The sequence below is a fragment of the Lactuca saligna genome, chromosome 9, assembly GCF_052625555.1.
Source record: "Lactuca saligna cultivar CGN05327 chromosome 9, ASM5262555v1, whole genome shotgun sequence".
Lineage (NCBI taxonomy): Eukaryota > Viridiplantae > Streptophyta > Magnoliopsida > Asterales > Asteraceae > Lactuca > Lactuca saligna.
The window spans coordinates 165,334,788-165,355,191 of record NC_136425.1 but is presented as its reverse complement, the minus strand read 5'-3'; the positions used below and the strand labels follow the sequence as shown (position 1 = coordinate 165,355,191).

The 20,404-nt window shown below is 37.7% G+C and overlaps 1 pseudogene; it reads right to left on the bottom strand.

Annotated features, from left to right (window-relative positions):
* Positions 1-17,410: 17,410 nt before the first annotated feature.
* On the bottom strand, positions 17,411-19,319 carry LOC145015044 (9-cis-epoxycarotenoid dioxygenase NCED1, chloroplastic pseudogene; annotated as a pseudogene).
* Between the last annotated feature and the right edge of the window lie 1,085 nt (positions 19,320-20,404).

Genomic DNA, 20,404 nt, shown 5'->3' with positions numbered 1-20,404 from the left:
TCTGATCAAGTGAGTGTGTAGTTACTTTCTTCTAACGCATAATTATGGAGTATTTTATACGAAATACGTGTTATGTGTATATTTTGTTGTTATGTGTGTGAATGTATATTCACTTTCTTCTATCTCATGGATCTGATTTGTTTTCTATGAAATACGTGTTATGTGGGTGTGCCTCATCTGTTATGTGGAATATATATTGAATGAAAATGATATACAGGTTTTAAACTATGTATAAAAATGTATATTTTTATCTACTAATATGTTGGGTAGAACATGGGTAGATAGTTGGTGTGTAATAAACAGATGAGAGGCCTCGATGTTGTTGTTGTTGACCTAGTTATTCAGCGGAGTATGGATAACGACCACAAACTCCTTTTAGACAGTCTCTTGGAACGCTAGCAGGTTCATAACCTGTAGGTGTTGTGAACGATGTGTTCACCGGTGTACTCTATCCCCCTCATGGTTGCCTTTAGGATATCTATTGTTGAGGAAACCCCTTAGCAGTAATGTCCGTCCCGATGAAAATCCTAGATTAGGTCCCTTGAGATAGATGTTGTTTTAGGGACGTAAAGTGAGGATAACGGGAATGGGTAATCGGGATAGTGATTGGTTGGTGAAATTAAATATAAATTATTTATTGTGGGTTGAAAACCCTATATGCTTACCACGCTCCCAAGACTGACCCACTCAATTTTATTTGTATTACAGGAAGTGGCGCAAGGGCGTAAGATGGATGAACCATCAAGATTGTTTTGTTTACAAGTCTGTATATGTATATATTTGTTGGATGACTTGTAATGTTATCGTTTATGCTTATTGATCTGTATCGGAACATGACACCCCAAGTTTTGATTATATAATGAAAAATACATTTCTTTTATGAAATGCTTTGGTAAACATTGTTTTATCATGTTTTGTTTTTGGGAACAAATTTCGCAACTCTTTCAAATCAAAAGGATTTACTCTGAAATTATTTAAAAAGCATAAATGAAAAATCGGTCTTTTCTGGCCGTGATTTTGGGGATGTCACAGTTGGTATCAGAGCGTTAGTTTAAGCGAACTAGGAATTTGTAGGATTTCTAAACTTAAACTTAGAATGCTAAGCAGAGATTGCGAGGTGTGTGTCTGTTAAATTTTAGACACAAGCACTAGTTTATTTTAGGAAAGTTGCCTAAAATGCTTTTATGTGCTAAATGTTATATGTTGCCATATATGATATTATTTGTTCGGATCTACGGTTTGTTGCCAACCGGATCTGAAGGTTTATGTGTTTAGGATTCTAAGCGTATGTATACGATATTAGAACTAGCATGTAATCGTTTCGAAGTGATAAGGATGATTTGAAATCTATCATGATCGAAGATCTAAATTTCACCTTATTCGGTGTATAGATAAAAAATGGTGAGAACAAGAAGCGGTGTTGGAAACGCGGATGAAAACAGGAATCAACCGCCAGTGATTGAGCAAGCACCTATTGTAGCACCAACACCAGAACAGATCACCATGGCTGGAGTGCAAGCCATGATTCGGGCTATGTTAGCCGAACAAGGGAGGAGATGCGACAAATATTGCATAATAATAGGGACGAACCTATCATACCTATTGAGGAACTTGAATTGATTCCCGAGAAATCGGAGGAAGGGAACAATAGTCGCATTATGAGTCAAGTTGGGACTCAAGGAGAATGAAGAAACGATCCGGAAAGGAGAAATAACAAGGATGGGCGAATGTACAAGAACTTCTTGGGCGCCAAGCCGCCAAGTCTTTCTGGGAGCCCAAAGCCTGTTGAGATAATGGATTGGATCTCCGAAATGGAGATGGTATTTGAAAGTTGCGACTGTAGCAATAAACAGAAGACCGTCTTTGCAGTTAGACAATTGAAGATTGGAGTCTTGAGTTGGTGGAAGTTGTTGGCAGATACTATGCCACGAGGGGAAGCCCTGAAAATGTCATGGGAGGAGTTCTTGGAATAGTTAAGGGTGCAATATTGTTCAGAGATAGATCTAATTGATCTGAACAATGAGTTCCAAAACTTGAAGAAGGGGAGGACGAGCGTAGACGACTATGCTACGGCATTCACTGACAAAATGAAATTATTTCCATACCTAGTGCCAACGGAACTCTCCAAGATTGAGAGGTTTGCTAATGGACTGCCTACCGACTTTGGTCCGACAGTCAAGATGGCAACTACTCTGAAAACGGCTGTTCGTGCAGCTAAGAATGTGGAGGCCCAGCAGAAGGAAAAGGGTCTGGAAAGGATAGAAGTTGGTGAAAAGAGGAAGTTCGATGGAACTTCAGGGTCAATAATAAAAACAAGTTCTTGAAGTTTGGTTCGAGGGGAAGTGGAGGCGAAGCGAAATGGTGCGACAAATGTAAGAAGAAGCATCATGGAAAACGTGAGTTAGTGACCACATGCTACAAGTGTGGAAAGCCAGGTCACTATGCCAATGAATGTACCCTCACTAAGAAAGTTTGTTATGGTTGTGGTAAGGAGGGACACATGTCAAGGGACTGCCCGAAGAAGAAGGAGGCAGCTAGACCCAACATTCCCCCAAAGCCAAAGGCAAGAGCATTCCAGATGACACTGGAAGCTGCTAAAGATGAAGCTGATGTTGCTTCAGGTACCTTTCTCGTTAACAATTTGCCTGCCCAAATTTTATTTGATTCTGGAGCCAACTACTCCTTTATATCGCATGAATTTGGTAGAAAACTAGCTTTACCTGTTGATAGACTAGATAATGCTTTATTAGTCGAAGTTGCTAGTGGCAAGTTTGTACCTGTTAGCCATCGTATGAAAAACATCTTAATCAACCTTAATGGGAATAAGTTTCACGAAGAATTATTACCTATCGATCTTAATGGTTTCGACATCGTTTTGGGAATGGATTGGCTTAGCGCCAATGATGCCGAAATTTTGTGCAAGAAGAAGAAAGTGAAGGTAAACCCGCCAGGGAAGGAATCGTTTATGGTGTATGGAGATAAACGTAGGGTAAATTCTGGAATCATTTCTCTAATGAAAGCCAGAAAGTGTTTGACCAAGGGATGTACATCATATTTAGCATTCGTGATTGATGCTAAGAAGGAGAAGAAGGTGATGCAGAGTATTCCTGTGGTGTGTGATTATCCAGAAGTATTTCCCGAAGATCTTCCTGGATTACCGCCTGATCGACAAGTGGAATTCCGTATTGACTTGTTACCAGGAACAACGCCAATTAGAAAAGAACCTTATCGATTAGCACCGACGGAGATGAAGGAGCTGATGATTCAACTTCAGGAGTTATTGGACAAAGGTTTCATTAGACCTAGTTCATCACCCTGGGGAGCTCCGGTGCTATTCGTGAAGAAGAAAGATGGAAGCATGAGGATGTGCATTGATTACCGAGAGCTGAATAAGGCAACAATAAAGAATAGATATCCGTTGCCGAGGATTGATGACCTATTCGATCAACTACAAGGTTCGAGCTATTTATCGAAGATCGACCTAAGGTCAGGATATCATCAGCTGAAAGTGAGAGAGCAGGATATAGAGAAGACTGCGTTCAGAACTAGATATGGACACTACAAGTTCTTGGTTATGTCGTTTGGACTAACCAATGCTCCGGCAGCATTCATGGATTTAATGAATAGGGTTTGTAATCCGTTCCTTGATAAATCCGTGATAGTGTTCATAGACGACATTCTGATTTACTCAAAAAGCCAGGAGGAGCATGGCAGACACTTGCTAGAAGTGTTATAAGTCTTGAAGAAGGAGAAGTTGTATGCTAAGTTCTCCAAATGTGATTTTTGGATTTGTGAAGTCCAATTCTTGGGTCACGTGGTCAAACAAGAAGGGATAATGGTTGATCCAGCGAAGATCGAAGCTGTGATGAAGTGGGAACAACCGAAAAGTCCCACAGAGATCCGAAGCTATTTAGGATTAGCCGGATATTACCGAAGGTTTATCCAAGGCTTTTCTTCGATTGCTACTCCATTGACAGCTTTGACCCACAAAGGAGCTACTTATGCTTGGAGTGATAAGCATAAAGAAGCATTCGAGAAGCTAAAGAAGAAGCTATGCGAGGCACCGATACTTTCTCTACCCGATGGAGTCGAAGACTTCGCTGTTTATAGGGATGCGTCTGGGGTTGGATTGGGTTGTGTTTTGACCCAAAGAGAAAAGGTGATAGCATATGCGTCTCGACAACTAAAAGAGCATGAAAAGAACTACCCGACTCATGATTTGGAGTTGGCGGCGGTAGTTTTCGCTCTGAAGATATGGAGGCATTACCTCTATGGCACGAAGTGCAAACTTTTCACTGATCATAAGAGTCTCCAATATCTCTTTAATCAGAAGGAATTGAATATGAGGCAACGACGCTGGCTAGAGTTACTCAAGGACTACGACTGTGAGATACTTTACCATCCCGATCAAGCTAATGTTGTTGCTGATGCTCTCAGTCGAAAAGTCAATCTTGAAAGGAAAAGGCCAAGATCATTGGGAATTAAAGTTGTCTCAACCATTGTGGAAAGTATAAAGAAAGCTCAAGAGGAAGCTTCTGAAAAGAATGACCGAAAGGAGGAACGTTTGGGCAAAACGTTGGTGTTTGGTGTAAACAGTCATGGACTGAAGGTGTTCCAGGATCGGATTTGGATACCTAAGACGGGAGGAGTCAGAGATCTTCTGATGGAAGAAGCTCACAAGACCATGTACTCGATTCATCCCGGTAGCACTAAAATGTATAGGGACCTGAAACCATACTACTGGTGGCCGACGATGAAGCTTGACATTGCGAAGTATGTGGCGAAGTGTGTGAATTGTGCGAGAGTCAAGACACAACATCAGAAACCGTACGGGAGTTTAGAACCATTGCCTGTGCCTATGGGTAAGTGGGAAGACATTGCCATGGATTTTTTCACTAAACTGCCCAGAACAAAGAATGGTCACGACATGATTTGGGTGGTCGTCGATCGATTTACTAAGAGTGCGCATTTCATAGCAGCCAGGGAGAAATGGTCTATGGAAAAGCTTGTGAATTCTTATGTGAAGGAAATTGTGAGGCTTCACGGTGTTCCGTTAACGATTGTATCGGATCGTGATAGCCGTTTCACCTCAAGATTTTGGAAAAGTCTACAAGAGGAAATGGGTACCAAGTTATGTTTAAGTACAGCTTACCATCCGCAAACTGATGGTCAGAGCGAACGGACAATACAAACACTTGAAGATATGCTGAGAGCGTGTACCTTGGAATTCCTAGGTAATTGGGATGAACATTTACCTTTGGTAGAATTTTCCTATAATAATAGTTTTCACTCGAGCATTAAGATGGCACCTTATCAAGCTTTGTATGGACAGAAGTGTCGTACGCCGTCTTGTTGGCTTGAGGCTGGGGAAAAGCAGTTTATGGGGCCGGAGATAGTCCATCAAACTGCTGAAAAGTTGAAAATAATTAGGGAGAGAATGTTAGCAGCTCAAGATCGTCAAAAGAACTATGCTGACAAAAAGTGAAGACCGATGACTTTTGAAGTTGAGGATTCGGTTTTGCTTAAAGTCTCGCCGTGGAAGGGACTTATAGGATTTGGTAAAAGGGGAAAGTTGAGTCCAAGGTTTATTGGACCGTTTAAGGTTCTTCAGAGGATTGGGAACCAAGCTTACAAGCTCGAACTACCAGAAGAACTGAATGGAATTCATAACACTTTTCATGTGTGTTATTTACGGAAGTTCACGGGGGAAGTTCCTGACATGATTCCACTTTCGGAGTTGAGAATCGATGAGAACAAAAGGTTATTTGAAGAACCATAGGCAATTGTTGACCGAAAGACTAAGAAGTTGCGACGCGAGATGGTCGAGTTAGTGCTTGTCCGATGGAAACACACGAACGGGCCGAATCTCACCTGGGAGACGGAGAGTGACATGATGGGTCGCTATCCGCATTTGTTTGTTGAGGTGTGATTCCGGGGACGGAATCATTCTAAGGTGGGGAGAATTGTAACGCCTGTGTTTGTGGGCTTGCTATTTTTAGCAATGTAATAGTCTAGGTTAACCTTGGTAACCCGTTTTGAAATAATATAAGTGTATTATTTGAGTAGTATGTGTTTTGTGCTTAATTGTTTAATTATGTGGTTTGATTAATTAAGAATAAAAATAAACGTCAAAATTTAAGTGTAAAATAAACTTGATATCTTTAGATAATGTTGTAGTAGTTGAAACAAGGTTTCCGAGGATATAAAGAATGCCGAAATCCGAGTTATAACGAAGAAGTTATGACCTGTCAAAGTTTCGCGACAGAACCGACAACGCTGAATGACATAAAAAGTGAAATTTACGTTAGAGTGATATTTAGCCTTAGTGATCTAAACGAGAATCGAAAATCTCGTTGTTAGTATCAAAACGATAAAAAGTTAGGCGAGAACAGACGTCAAACGAAGAAGTTATGAATTTATAACGAAATTTTCTGTCCCGACCTATTAAAAATAATTAATCAAAAATAAATTCAAAATTAGCCGACGGAGTCTAAACGAAAGTTGTGGAGCGTAGTCTCACCTTCGCGTGGATATAAAGAACGTCGAAAACGGAGTTCGAATGAGGAAGATATGAATTTCCGAAGTTTATTAAATAATTTGTATTTAATTTTAATTGGAAAATCCGGTATTATCCGAGGACGAGTCATCGGACTCATCCGAAGTACGCCCCGCGTACACCGAGGATGTCGACACTCGCATCAAGTGGCTTCGGATGACGAACGCAGTGACGATTTCGGACCTGTACGCCCCGCGTACAGGCGTACGCCCCGCGTACTCCGAGGCTCCAGCCTCCTATAAATAGGATGCGAGGGCAGCCGACTTCTTTGCTATTTTTCTCCATTCTCTCTCCCGTTTTGCCTCGATTTGCGTGCCAGAAAAACCCCGAAGCCCCGGTAATACTCCCGAGCCCCGAAGCAAGTTCCGAGATCCCGAAGATCCCGAGAAGTGCGGTTTCCGAGCCGAAGCTCTGCCCGCGAGAAGTTCGACTTTTGTAGAGATCTTCCAGATGTGCTGAGGATTACTACTTCTGCAAGCCGTAGTGCTGTTCGATCATCTTCTGATCAAGTGAGTGTGTAGTTACTTTCTTCTAACGCATAATTATGAAGTATTTTATATGAAATACGTGTTATGTGTATATTTTGTTGTTATGTGTGTGAATGTATATTCACTTTCTTCTATCTCATGGATCTGATTTGTTTTCTATGAAATACGTGTTATGTGGGTGTGCCTCATCTGTTATGTGGAATATATATTGAATGAAAATGATATACAGGTTTTAAACTATGTATAAAAATGTATATTTTTATCTACTAATATGTTGGGTAGAATATGGGTAGATAGTTGGTGTGTAATAAACAGATGAGAGGCCTCGATGTTGTTGCTGTTGACCTAGTTATTCAACGGAGTATGGATAACGACCACAGACTCCTTCTAGATAGTCTCGTGGAACGCTAGCAGGTTCATAACCTGTAGGTGTTGTGAACGATGTGTTCACCGGTGTACTCTATCCCCCTCATGGTTGCCTTTAGGATATCTATTGTTGAGGAGACCCCTTAGCAGTAATGTCCGTCCCGATGAAAATCCTAGATTAGGTCCCTTGAGATAGATGTTGTTTTAGGGATGTAAAGTGAGGATAACGGGAATGGGTAATCGGGATAGTGATTGGTTGGTGAAATTAAATATAAATTATTTATTGTGGGTTGAAAACCCTATATGCTCACCATGCTCCCAAGCCTGACCCACTCAGTTTTATTTGTATTACAGGAAGTGGCGCAAGGGCGTAAGATGGATGAACCATCAAGATTGTTTTGTTTACAAGTCTGTATATGTATATATTTGTTGAATGACTTGTAATGTTATCGTTTATGCTTATTGATGTGTATCGGAACATGACACCCCGAGTTTTGATTATATAATGAAAAATACATTTCTTTTATGAAATGCTTTGGTAAACATTGTTTTATCATGTTTTGTTTTTGGGAACAAATTCCGCAACTCTTTCAAATCAAAAGGATTTACTCTGAAATTATTTAAAAAGCATAAATGAAAAATCGGTCTTTTCTGGCCATGATTTTGGGGATGTCACAGTTTAAGTGGGTTAGATCTGATCCCACATCGGCTGGGAAGGAGAACTAAGCATTCCTTATAAGGGGTATGGATATCTTTCCTATCACAACGCGTTTTAAAGCCGTGAGGGCAGCAGATCCCATAAGAACTTTGAAGTTAAGCGTGCTCGGGCAGGAGTAGTACCAGGATGGGTGACCCCCTGGGAAGTCCTTGTGCCAAGTGGCCCAAAGCGGACAATATTGTGATACGTGCCAGAGGGGATGTTACAAATGGTATCAGAGCCAGGGCACGGGTCGATGTGTTCGACGGGGACGTCGAACCCTATAATGGGGGGTGAAAGTGGGTTAGATCTGATCCGACATCGGCTGGGAAGGAGAACTAAGCATTCCTTATAAGGGGTGTGGATACCTTTCCTATTACAACGCATTTTAAAGCCGTGAGGGCAGTAGATCCCATAAGAATTCTACAGTTAAGCGTGCTCGGGCGGGAGTAGTACCAGGATGGGTGACCCCCTGGGAAGTCCTTGTGCCGAGTAGCCCAAAGCGGACAATATTGTGATACGTGCCAGAGGGGGATGTTACAGGGTGTGAACCCTCCCGTCTGGAATTTGAAAAATTCCATTTTTGGCCTCTTTTTCCATATTTTCTTTATTTTGACTTTTCCCGAAGCCCCGATATCAATTTTATCACCCGAAACACGTCCTAAGACCCCCGAGAAGCCCGAAAATTTTATATTTTCGGTTTTGAAGCCATACCTTTGCAGAGCCCGGTTTTCAATTAAGCTCCCGGTTTTCAACATAGAAAGTCATATTAAAAGCCGAAATGCTATCCAAATTACTATTTTAACCCCCGGTTAACTTAAGGTGGGTTCAATATATATGAACAATTGTATGTTGTGTGTTATATGTGCTATGTGCTTCTCAGTGTTATTATTCTGAGTTATTCTCCTATGTTATTTTATTTGCTATGTTTATAGCAATTATAATACCTTTGACCATGTGATCAGTGAAAGAACTTAGATTCACATTGGTACTGGTACGTAGCCTCTGTCCATGTAGAGTATGTCTCCGTAAGAGAATGACTTCTATTCTATGGCATTGACATAAGGTTGGATAGGAATGGTATGTAGCCTCTGACCATGTAGAGCATGACTCCGTAAGAGAATGAACTCTATTCTATGGTATTGGCAAATGGTTAGACAGGGCTATAAGCCTGAAATCTACCAAAATGTTAATCAGAAATTATATGTCTTTTGTACCAATTGGGCCAAAGCTTTATTGATGCATATCAAGTATTGAAATCGTTATGTCTCATTGAAAAGTATATCTTTGAATAAAGTCTTTAATTGATATGAACGCTTGTCACATGATTTCACTTATGTCTTCTTGTTCCCTTCTGCTTCTGTCATATTGGTATATGTAAGGCATAAGATTATATTGTATCTATTTATTGAATTCACTAAGCGTTATCGCTTATTCCTCTCAATATTTAACAATTGTAGGTGATGAGTATTCAAATATAGCTTTATACTGCTGAAAGATTTAGAATAGTTAATAGTATTTCTCTGTATTTTTAATGTTCATGTATGTATATGAATAGTAGATTCCAGGGTAGACATGAAATTGTAATCATTTTATCAATATAAAATATTGTTTTATAAATATGCATGTAGCATGTTTTGAGGAAGTAACTTAAGAAATCTTTTGAAATAGTCTGAAAGTTTGGGTCTTTCATAAATACGAAAGTTGAGGTCTTTCATGCATGATGCCATGCAACCCAAATGGACCATGCCAAACCGGGTCACTTACATACCAGAAATAGTTATGGACTTAGACACCTTATCTAACAGGTTGAACATTTGTATTTTAATCTGATTACTTATTGGACTAGGGAGCAAGCCAGACACAAGTTGTGCGCTTTGAAGGCAAGCCAAACTCTTGTTGTGGGCTCACGAGCAAGCCAGATATGAGCTTTAGGCCTGATAGGCAAGCCATAATCATATTGTGGGCTCAAGGGTAATCCGGTCTTTTAGCTGCAAACCCAATTCATGTTGTTATTTGAATATGTTGTTTATTTGTGTGTTGGTGTATTGGGGGAACTCACTAAGCTTTGTGCTTACATATTTGGTTAATGGTTTCAGGTACTTTAGTGGACCGTGGCTAGGCGAAGGCGTGAGCATACACATCCTTGTTTTCACAACTAATTGGATCTTAGGAGACTCTGATTTTAATTAATATTTTGAAATAATGGTTTTGTAACACTTTTATTATACAAAAAGTTTGTTTTGAAAAGTTTTAAATTTGTTGAATTTTTGGGATGTTACAGATTTCTCATTTATGATGACCAAAATCAGACTACCAATTGAATACATCAATTTAGTCCAGGCATAGCCAAGCACTTTAGATGTTGACATCAAATCATCGAGGGTCCTAAAGATATCGCTTTTCCCGTTAGGGCAAAAGGAACATATCAACTTCGACTTCGATGCTTGCAATATTTACTCATTAAATCATGCACAACAATATGTTTTATAACATCAAGTTACCGATGTGTTTACGTATTATCAATGCACAATTGACTTATAAACAAAAACTCATATATCTCTGTTTCAAGAATATAACATATTATCATCTCAAAATTAGTCGTGATAAAATGCATGAAGTACTCCCGAATATTGCAGTAAACAATTGCTATGTCTAATCCCCATAGACATTCTACAATTCAATTCATGACAGTCTTATTTCATTACTTACTTCCAAAAGTACGAGTGAATATGGAAGTTTGAATAGTCAAATTACTCAAGAAGTAAAACATGCAAAGTGAAACACAATAATAACCTAATTAACTATGGTCTCAATTCTCAAACTATTGAATATAAATAAAACTCTTATTATTTAATCACCATATTAATTAGAATTTATTCATTGTATAATGTTTCGAGTAATCAACTAAACACTTGAATTAAACATCAGTCATGCCATGTTATGAACATGCATACTATGTTTCTCTATGGTCCCTCCTTTGTGAACAGATCGAATGGTCACTATTCCAATGATGCTCATTCCACAATTCTAAATTCTTGTCATTATCTTAAATGTACTGGAATTCCAACTTTACATGTATTGTCCTTATGTGATGTACTCAACTAACAATACTATAGATTGTTCAATTGGAACTCCGTTACTAAAAACAATTCCATGAGAAGAAGTCTTGGACTCAAGATACACTCCTTAAACACCTTCCTTGCATTAAAGTTTCTGACTCACATGTAGATTTTAATAATCAACCCCCTCTATGTAAACATTTCCATATTCCCATGTGACCATCAATTCTGATCTAGAATCATCTTAATCTAAAACATGTCATTATGATCCATCTAACCAATACTATATTTCCAACTATTCATAAGCAACTAATCCTTTGGTATAACCTCAGAATATTATTGACAGTTGTTCAAATTTTGTCACACAGAGTTGTATTCCTTATCCCTCTCAATGCCCTAGGCATTTGGAAAAATCAGAACAAGTGAATTTTATAGATTATGTAATTGATCCTATATTCGAAGCATATGGGACTCGATTCATAATTTCTTGCATAAAGACCTGATATATGATCATTCTCTTGCTATAATATTTCCATATGTTGAATTCCCTATGTTAAATCATTTCAACATCATATTCATATATTTCCATGACTAAGTTCTATTAAACTATCCAATCTAAACTTTTAGATTCGACACGAAGTATGAGTGCCCTCTATCTTAATCATTTAGTATAGCGAAACAATTTCCAAAATTTGCAACTTGAAAATTGGTAAAGTTTTCTTCCTACAAATAGTATTGCCAATTGGCTTGACATGTACCTAGAAATCAGCTGGACTTGTAGAAATCAATACTCTTGACTGTCTTACTAAAGTGCAGATTTCTGATACGTGATGCTTCGATAATTCTTCAACTAGACATCTCAAGATTTTACTCCTTTCATTAGCATGTATATATGTGTGTGTGTCCATGTTTAAACCCTTTCAAAACTTATAACCATATGTCCTGAAGATTTAAACAATTCCTTGCCATTTCTCACAATTCGAACTATGAAAAGGGATGTCGTAATCTTTTTTGTTTGAAACGGAAAACTAGTTAATCTACTCCTAAATAACCACCTATCTCTCCATAGAGACTTGAACCCCTTACATCTCATATGAGATGGTCACTCCATACCGCTAAACCATTGGCCCTTTGGTTTGGATGTCATAATCGTATTACGGATTTGAGAATGCAATTTTTTACAACTACTAACCATAATGATATTTACTCAGACCTTCAAAATATATTAGCGAAAGTGTTTCCTTATTCTCATGAATTAGAACGAAACCTTTTGCTACCTAGATTTTATGATGTATACATTCCCATCCATCTGAATTTATCATTTTCAACCTACATTCATAAGACAAGGTTTATGAAAAAACCAAATTCATATTTACCTCATGGACTAAATTTTGCTTATTCTTAATTTCATGCCATCTGGTATCACAAGGGCCTATTAGTTCTTCCACGTTGTTAAGAGGTTCACCCATATTGATGAATGTACTTTCACTAACCAACATGCTCTGCCTATTGTAGTCAAATGAGAACCATAGAACTTATAAGCATTACCAACTCAACTGGAAGGTGCACAGAAAAAAGAACGTATCAACTAAACACAATATGTTATCAACCTCAGGTCGTGTGCTAGTGATAACTAAAAGGTTTATTCTTGATTGACTCCTAAAACTCTTCAAGATTATTAAGACTCCCACTAACTTCTTAGCATATAAGTTTCTCTCTCAAGGAACATTCATTGATGAGTAACATCAAATATTCAAAAGTTAGTGTGGATTCTTGATAAGAAAGACTTCATGGAATTGGCCTTAGTTTATCCTTTGTTTTAACCAAAACATCACAACTTCCAATTCGAAATGTGCTAAAGTAAGAAAACATTATTACTCCACATTTCATGAGGTGTTATAAACCTACTTAGTGTGAAACAAGTTTCAGTATATGATGTTTAGTAACTAGAGCATGGCTCTAAAACTTGATTGGAAAACGAAGTGTTACTCATCTTTTGATTAGAACCATTTCAAAAATATCTGATTCCTCTTCTTAGTCAAACAATTGCACTAAGATGTTCTTCGATGATTAATTGAGATCTAGTTCCACAATCATTAAGATGATCACAAAACACGATACTAAAACACTCTCTTTACCTTTCAGATTAGAGAAACATTAATTATTCTACCTAACATATTCTTTTTATTCATTTTGTCACTGTGTAAAAAAACCTTTTCAAAATGTTATAAATATGCTTAATCTTATAAACACAACCATATTTACTGAAACATCAGTAAATCATGACGAATAGAATTTTCATCCGTTGTGGCAGATTTGAATCGTCCATATCAATGGACTAGATTCATTAGTCCTTCAATTTGACTTACATAAAACATGTGATCAATGAATTAGTCATAATCTTCCAAAGATCAAGATTCTCATACATCACACAATTCGAATTGTATGACTCGAAGTTTCTGTCTAATTGAAACTTGAGTGATGAGAATCCTTTGTTAGTCAGTCAATTATGACATTTACCACTAGTGAAACAATACGAATCAAATCCACAATTGATATTGCTAATAATAGAAATGTAACCAACATTTTCATAAATGTCATTGCAAGGAAATATAAAGTAACCCAACTATATAAACCAAAATTTCACTTTTATTGATAATAAACGAAAAATTGGAACTTGTCCTACAATGCATGTAACATCCTAAAAATAAGAGGGTAAAAATTTCAGTTTTAAAACAATCAAAACACCCATTTATAATTTAAACAAATCTTTAAAGATATTTTATATTAAAAAAAGTTATCAGAGTATAATCCCAAAATATCAAAGTTGTGGAAAATATAGGTGTATGTGCTATGATCAAGTCGGGCCCTTCCCTTTCGAACCGGAAATACCTGAAACCATAAACAACTGTAAGAAAAAATCTTAGCGAGTTCCCTGAAATACCACATACCATACATAGAATACGAGTCATACATATCAAACATGCAATAGAAAGTGCTATGTGCCAACCATAGTCTTACCATTATGTCACGAGCCCTATCATGGTCTTTCCTTGCCAAGCCGGGGACAAAAACCATGGGTCTTACAAACAAGTGCCCGAAGCAACCTCTTGGTCTTCCATGCAAGCATCACAAAGACAAGTAACATATAATCTACAACTACTTATCTACTTAACTGCTAGAGTCCAAACTATGGTCTTTCATATAAATCTTCTAGGAGCCAACTCTAGGTCATTCATACAAAATGTCAAGGGAAACTCCCTGGTCTTCCTATAATATAAAAACAATAGGGTTAGCATTGGTGCCTTCGACCCATAAAATAGTGAGGAGACTCACCACGTACTGCTGAATCAGACTGATAACCCCTGATACCTGGACCGCTAATCCTTCGAACTATCAATATCAAATAACACCCAATTAACAATTGGAATCGAAATTATATCCTTCAATCCATACTTAAGGTAATAAGACCAATTTACCCCTTATCTAGATTCACCCAAGACTGAGGCCCAAACATGGCCCAAAATATCCCATGATCAACCCTGATCACACTTCTGGTCAAAGTCGAAGTCAACATCCCATATTGACTAAACACGTCGTGTTGCCCCTTTGACACGTCGTATTCCTCCAGCATCCAGACAATCGGGAAAAATCCCGACCACATGTCGTGTTTCGCCTTGAACACACTGTGTTCACCCGAGATTCAACAGCTTGATACATTAAGTTCTTTTCTCTAATACCAAGAGAGCTCCAAAGCTCAGATGTAGCCCTTGATGTGGTCCAGAAGGATAAAGCTTCCAACTTTATCAATTGGGACCACCCAAAAAGGTTTAAAACTCATCCATAAAGCTTAATAGTGCATAAACTTAACCAATAAACAATTAATCCATAAGGACATAGCCCCAAAACATAGATCTGACTTCCTTAAGCTGGAAAACCATCTAAAGTTGCCAACTTAATTTTCATGCATATCTAAATGAAGTTCTTAAGCTTAAAAGAGACTTAATAAGTGAGTTAATGCATGCATGTAACCAATTATCTCATAAAGCTTTCGCCTTTATGCTCAAGGATTCCAATCCAAACTCAGATCTGGAGTAACAAGTCGTTAAACGACTTCACTCTCTCATCAACCCAAAAAGGGAACGAAAGCACAATAAACCACAATATGAGGATATCTAAACATCTATAAGACAAGATTCAAACTTGATACCATAGAAATCATAATATTTAATTAGTATTGATCAAGAATCAGTTTGGAATTAATTTAGTGACCAAAAGAGACTAATTAAATGTAAATGGATTGATTTGGTAAATTAATGATTCTTATAGTGTAGGCTTATGGTTATTTAAGATGGGCTAAACCAATATGGTAGTCCATGGATAGTCCATGGAGGTTTAACCTATGGATCCTAAGTAAGATGAAAAGTCATGCACATTAGGGTTTACATGGATGTAACCCTAATCCTAGCCACTCTATATAAGAAGTCCCTTGGTTCATGAAATCGGCACTAGAGTGTTCTTGGAGTGCCATAACCGATTTTAGAGTACTAGTATTCTCTCTCAAAAGTTCTCCATTGTTGGTGGTGTTATGAGAAGCATTTGAGGCATCACACTTGGGGTGCTATGCTCTTAAAGGTCCAAATTAACAAGCTACAAGAAAAGGTATATCATTCAACTAATTTTGTTATGAAAACTTTAGATTCATTTAGATGATGAATACAGAACAAGATACGCCAAGTAACTAGCACGAAGTAGGCATAAGCAAGTTTGGTGACATGGAAAAATTTAGAAATCAGTAGGGGAAAAGGGGATGACAGAATGATGATAAAAGGAAACTCAGAAAGACAAACCCAAGACGAAGAAAGATAGACTTCTCTCAATAATGACCCAGGAACCCTAAAGATGGTGTCTTGTCGAAACTTGCATGATTATCAAAGCAAATCGATATCGGCATTAGAAAAACTACTAACTTCAATCTCATTACTAGGTAATAGCCCTAAATCTATGAAATCACCGATGATAGGTTTCTATGACCTAGCCCTAGACCAAATGAGTTTTATGCCCATGATCAAACAAAAAACACAAAGAATAAAAAAAAATGAAAGGAACGAAGCAATTACCTAGAGGAACAGGAGGAAAACACCGATGATTGTGAAATAAAGAAAGAAAATTTTCAGTGCGTTTATAAGAGGGTTTGTACACGCAAATCTCGTCCATTTGAAATTCAAAATTCCCAGGATAATGGCCAGATAATATTGATCCTATAAAACGGATCATGTAACATTATCCTTTGAACAATTCGCCTTCAGAGCCTAGAAATGTCCAACTCCCTGGATCTTGAATAGAAGATTTTTAGGGGTTAATTATTGTATAATTTTCAGCTTACTATTTTTATCTTGAACTTGTATTGACATCCCAAGCAAGTCCTAGATCATGGATTTAATAAATATCTTGGACTATCATTGTGTTTCTTGTAATATCTTGTGCATGAACTAAGAGCTTGACTAAACGAGAATAGACCAGGTCAAAAGCACGTGGTCAAATCCTTGTGAGCGTTGAAGATTATCGAGAAAACAACATCAAACATTAATCAATGAAGATCCCGGGAATGTCGGAATATTTGTTATTATCACTATATATAAAAGCCCAACTGATCATCATTCGCACACAGGTTCTCGCTTCCACTTTCACTTTGATTCTATCTACACTTGAGCACTTTTATCCCAACTTTAAGATCAATTAACACTTGTATTTTTATTTCGATCAAAATAAGTTCCAACAAAAATAATTTCATTACATGCCGATGTTTTACGTCGGAGATTCAAAAGGGTTAAAGGCTTTCCTCGTAATTTATTTATTGTTTTCTTGCATTCACTTTCATTTAGCGTGGTTTGATCGATAACTATTTATTTGTGTACATATTTGGTAGTTAGTTTGTTTTCATTGCTAAAAATATCAAGAAGAAAATGTCATTATCGTAAATTCCTCTATTCAAAAATGATATGAGTGAAATTCAAACTGGAAGTCAAATTGCTATTTAGATCATGTGTCGAATCCGATATTTGAAATGTATAATATCATTCTTAAGCATATTAAATAAATAAATAAAAAGTAATAATCTAAATAGAATAAGAGTTAAGACTTTGTTATTATTTAGTGACACACTTCTATATCACAAATTTAATTTAATTGTAATGATAACAACTCCATATTCATCTAATTATGTTCATAGAAGTTTCTAATCACAATCCAAAGCCATGTCATGTCAGCTCAATGCTTGTGTTGCCAAGTCGTCTGTGCTAATGAATGTCCCATGGAAACCATAAGGAACTCTCGTCGGCAGCTTCACTGTTGCCTCTAACTCCAATGTCTTTGAGTTCACAATTTGAAGCTCCGATTCCCATGTCTTCTCATCGTGAACGAAGGCTAGTACATGACCATCGTCTTCGTTCTCTGAATTGGGAAGAAACAGAGGCTCGCCGCCGTATTTTGAGTCACCGTAGATGAACTTACTGGTTTCTCCGGTGGAGAGGTTCACTTTAGCGAAGCCGGAAACCTTTGGCCATGGCTCCGCCACTGCAAGGTAAGCGTAGGTTGTTTTCCGGCCGAGGAGATTTTTGTTCACCATTCCTATTTCCAAATTGACGTCATTTTCAGGTGAGATTATGGCTCGACGACTTGATTCCCCTGTTTTAAGGTTCAATCGGATTTCCGATAAGACGCTTTTTAATTCTTTGTCACTTTCATTGAAGATGGAGTCTGCCGGAGTCATGCAGGATCCGATCACGACAACCTCGCCGGATTCAGGCTCTTCCCAGGCGTTCCAGAGGTGGAAACAGAAACAATCCGGAACTTCGACCCATTTTATACCCGACCCATCCGAAGCGTATTTATCTAAAACCCCAAAACGTGACACCTTCTCATTGTCATAAACCACCGGTGACCCACCGGTGATCATCTCCGACATATTAAAAACCACTTGGTGGTCGGGAATCACCACGAAATTCTCCGTGATCGCGAAATCATGAACCATTGTCGGCGTTTTCAAATCAATTGCCACATCTTCTGATTTCTTTCCCTCCGGCGAAAACCTGAAGTATTTCAGGTAAGGCTTCTTGATGACGTCGTAGCTCAATGCGAATAACTCGCCGGAAACAGGGTCGAGTTTAGGGTGTGCGATCATGGTGGAATTCAACTTCAATTGCTCGTTGAAGCTGTATCTTCCAACGGTTTTTAAGTCGCCGGAGGGAGTGACACGAACGTGATAAGGTAAATCGTCCTCCGACATGGCTAAAAGGTGGTTATTGAAGTAAACCAAGCCGGCGTTAGCTACGCCGATACCTTGACTACAATCAACCAATCCACACAATCCACGAGCGTAGAAAAGGAGAAGCTTAGCAATACCAGAATGGCCATGGAGTTCTCCGATTGCTTTAGGGAAAATTGGTTTCCCAATCGCACGTTCTTGAACATGCCTCTGCGTTTCAGTAAACCGGCAAGCATAGCTAGCAGAACCTTGATCAAACTTCACGGCGTAAATCATACCATCTCCGTCAAACAAATGGTGACCAGAGGTAGGTTGGAAGAAGGGGTTAGCTCCATTTCTTAAGTAAACGCCTTGAATGTCATCAGGGATTTTTCCGGCGACTGGTAAAAAGTGCCGAACTGGTTGCTCCGGTACAGGTGAGAAGTTTCCGGCGATTTGTACACCCGGGTCGACTGTTTTCGGTAATGGGTGTTTCTTTTCTCCCGTTGTCAACCCGTTTTCAATTGCATCCAATGCCATTGCAGCAGCCTTCTGGAACAAGTTCCAATTCCGTGGTGCTGCCGGAGAATACGAAAACGACGAAGAAGAAGGTGATTCAGGGTGACATGTGGATGTGGATTCTTTACATGGAGATCGATTGGGAAAACGGAGGATCGATTGTGTATCAATTGCACAGTGAATCGTTTTAGAATTGTGCTTTTTTCTGTAACAGATGGAAGACGAACCCAATCGGCGTCTTGGAGATGAAGAGAATGTGGGTCTGGTATTGACCCAATTGGTGCTTGAAGAAGTAGAAGCAACAGCCATTGTTGATTCTGCAAAGGAATTTTGAAGAATTGTGTGTATTTTTTTTATGTAGTTGTTGAAAAGCAGAAAGAGAGGGAGGAGAGCGGTGGCGGATATGGTGGGGGAGGAGAAGATATAAATAGTAGGGGAACGGTCACACCCTAAAACATGTAAAAGACGTCCACGTGTTGGGTAGATAGCGACAGGCTGTCAATATGTTCACAAATAAGTGTTATTTTATATAAATATAAATTTAGGTTTGAATATTAAATAAGTAATAGTTAGATGAATACATTTTATAAATTTACAAGTTTTTTTTTACAAGAAATAGATTATGCATCTCTTGGTTATAAAAATAATAATTATGTAGCATGAAGTTTATACAAACTTTAAAGTATTGTCAATACATAATTTTTATTTTAATATAATTATAAAGATTTAAAAAAATACATATTTCATATATTATGATATTTTCTGTGAACTGATGATAGGATATTTGCCCTCTTAAATTCATGATATATTGTATACGTTTAACTGTTTAAGTAAACCCCTAAACATTCATAGTTAATGAAAGAAATTTATTAGATATGTTTTAGATGATATTACAATTCTGAATATTTTGTTTGAAGTGTATTTCATGATTAATTTTTAATTATTTGTAATTATTACAATCGGGATGTTCAGCATTTTAATTATTTGTCCTGATAGCAAATTTACAACTTCTAGTTTGTTCTTACTGTAAGCTCTTTCTTCTTCTTATTGTAAGCTCTTTAAAATTTAAAATTAAGTGTTGAATTTTGGTATGAACGAGCTTCTCAACAACCAAATATAGTTTCATTCAATATTTCAAAACTTTATTCTTTACATTGACGCAAGTGCCCAAAAATTGATATCCATATAAATAGTCGATATTTTTTTCGAACAATGGAAATTTTTTTTAAAGGAACCTAGCAAAAGACTAGTCCCGAATAAACTTCTAAAGAATAAAATTTATTTTTTTAACAAATCCGAGCAAGAACTTTAAGCTTACTATATAACAAGACGTAAGTCAAGAATACGATCCCGAAGTAACTTTTCTTTAACAACAAAACCATATTAGAAAGAAAGAGAAATGGTGTGAAACATTGAGTTATCAACCCCATAAACTCTATTTCAAACCCCTACACCATTTTGATCTATTCT